The sequence below is a fragment of the Nanorana parkeri genome, unplaced genomic scaffold, assembly GCF_000935625.1.
Source record: "Nanorana parkeri isolate BGI_ZX_2015 unplaced genomic scaffold, ASM93562v1 scaffold10, whole genome shotgun sequence".
In the NCBI taxonomy this organism is placed as follows: domain Eukaryota; kingdom Metazoa; phylum Chordata; class Amphibia; order Anura; family Dicroglossidae; genus Nanorana; species Nanorana parkeri.
This window is the reverse complement of record NW_017306278.1, coordinates 722,779-725,231: the sequence shown is the minus strand read 5'-3', so window position 1 is coordinate 725,231 and position 2,453 is coordinate 722,779. Positions and strand designations below refer to the sequence as shown.

Sequence of the window (2,453 nt, the reverse complement as noted above, 5' to 3'; positions counted from 1 at the left end):
GGCGTTATCGATATTTCTGGCCCGGGGCCAGCTCAGCGTTTCGGCGTCTCGTGCCCTCGTTGGCAGCCGACGGAACTGTTGAGAGCGATCCAGATTCTCCAGACCTCATAACATGAACAGGCCGGTGCCCAGAATAGCGCGGGTGAAATAGAAGATTAGCGCCCTGCGCTCCGGGAACGAAGCCTGCTTTCCATCAAGGCTTTCATAGGAGATGCCGGTGGCGTTATCGATATTTCTGGCCCGGGGCCAGCTCAGCGTTTCGGCGTCTCGTGCCCTCGTTGGCAGCCGACGGAACTGTTGAGAGCGATCCAGATTCTCCAGACCTCATAACATGAACAGGCCGGTGCCCAGAATAGCGCGGGTGAAATAGAAGATTAGCGCCCTGCGCTCCGGGAACGAAGCCTGCTTTCCATCAAGGCTTTCATAGGAGATGCCGGAGGAACAGCTATCAGGGGGCCGAGGGGCCACGTATATTAAAGATAAACACCTCAGCTTGTCCTCATGAACCGGCTCCGAGTCTAGAAATACCGCAAAATGCCGGGCCCCTGGACCGGGAATAGGAGCATCCCTGCACTGATCCTGCATGAGCCGTGCTCGGTCACATGACTGTACATACAGCATCCCCCTGCTGCCCACTGCCGGGCCCCTGGACCGGGAATAGGAGCATCCCTGCACTGATCCTGCATGAGCCGTGCTCGGTCACATGACTGTACATACAGCATCCCCCTGCTGCCCACTGCCGGGCCCCTGGACTGGGAATAGGAGCATCCCTGCACTGATCCTGCATGAGCCGTGCTCGGTCACATGACTGTACATACAGCATCCCCCTGCTGCCCACTGCCGGGCCCCTGGACCGGGAATAGGAGCATCCCTGCACTGATCCTGCATGAGCCGTGCTCGGTCACATGACTGTACATACAGCATCCCCCTGCTGCCCACTGCCGGGCCCCTGGACCGGGAATAGGAGCATCCCTGCACTGATCCTGCATGAGCCGTGCTCGGTCACATGACTGTACATACAGCATCCCCCTGCTGCCCACTGCCGGGCCCCTGGACCGGGAATAGGAGCATCCCTGCACTGATCCTGCATGAGCCGTGCTTGGTCACATGACTGTACATACAGCATCCCCCTGTTGCCCACTGCCGGGCCCCTGGACTGGGAATAGGAGCATCCCTGCACTGATCCGGCATGAGCCGTGCTCAGTCACATGACTGTCCATACTGCGTGCCCACTGCCGGGCCCCTGGACTGGGAATAGGAGCATCCCTGCACTGATCCTGCATGAGCCGTGCTCGGTCACATGACTGCACATACAACGTGCACTGACGGGCACCAGGTTTGTACAGCCCACTGCAGGGAAACTATGGCTGGCGTGCTGATTGGGGCTTCCTAACCAGGGACCAGCATGCAGCCATGCGTTACTGTTCTTGTATTGTAGAAAGGGACCAGCAATGGCAGCCTGCGTCATCCTGTCCTGGTATTCTTCCTTTTATTACAGTTGCTGAAACTTTCATTGATCTTAATATAATAAAGAGGACCTGTCATCAGATAAAGCCTCTCATGCAGTGTGCGTAGTCTTCACTCACATATCTGCGATGCGGAAGCATGTGCATTCCCACACGTGATCTCGCATCACAGGAGAACGCATGTTGCACTGTCACAGAGATTACAGCTCTCCCCCTGACACAGTGTCTTCATCTTCTTTTCTCTCCAGGAGGACAGCGCCATCTTTGTTCAGGCATCATCCAGGGTCACCATCTACTTCCTGGACTGAGATGCTGGTTGAGAGATGACCCAGTCCTACAGTTCTCTCCTGTGATCACAAATGTCTGACACAGACAAGAGAACCTGTGATTGTGTCATCTCTCAACCAGCATCCCAGTCATCAGTCTGCTGCAGACAGGAAGCATTTCCCCAGTCTCCCCTCCGCCAGTGATCAGTCTGCTGCAGGCAGGAGGAAGCATTTCCTCAGTGTCCCCTCCCCCAGTGATCAGTCTGCTGCAGACAGGAAGCATTTCCTCTGTTCTCAACATTTTAGCAATTCCTCTTGTGTCTTGCTACAAAGTTACAATGTTGCAGTCTGATCACTGGGGGAGGGGAGACTGAGGAAATGCTTCTTCCTGCCTGCAGCAGACTGATGACATCATCTCACCCTAGGCAAAGTCACTGAGCGGAGCTCGAGGACGGCTTCTTAATGATAAAACAAGGAACGTCTATTGTGAGGTGTCCGGATTGTATTCTTGCAGACTTGTGAAGTTATGAAAATGACGTAACTCATATTTTGGGGCCGTCGTCTATAAAATGTTCTGGAATTCCGGTTGTGCGTTTTTACAGCTTTGTCTGTTGGAAGTTTCGCGGTTTCTCGTCCTCCACACGCATCCCCCCCCCAGGTTGGGATGCGTGTGGTCGGGGAGAGTCATTCCATTACAAGTGAGGTCTGTGTGCTGTATGGA

At 54.8% G+C, this 2,453-nt stretch overlaps 1 protein-coding gene across 1 annotated transcript in view; it reads left to right on the top strand.

Annotated features, from left to right (window-relative positions):
• NAV2 (neuron navigator 2) overlaps positions 1-2,453 on the top strand; it is a 224,746-nt gene that overhangs the window by 169,810 nt on the left and 52,483 nt on the right. The window lies entirely within an intron of this gene.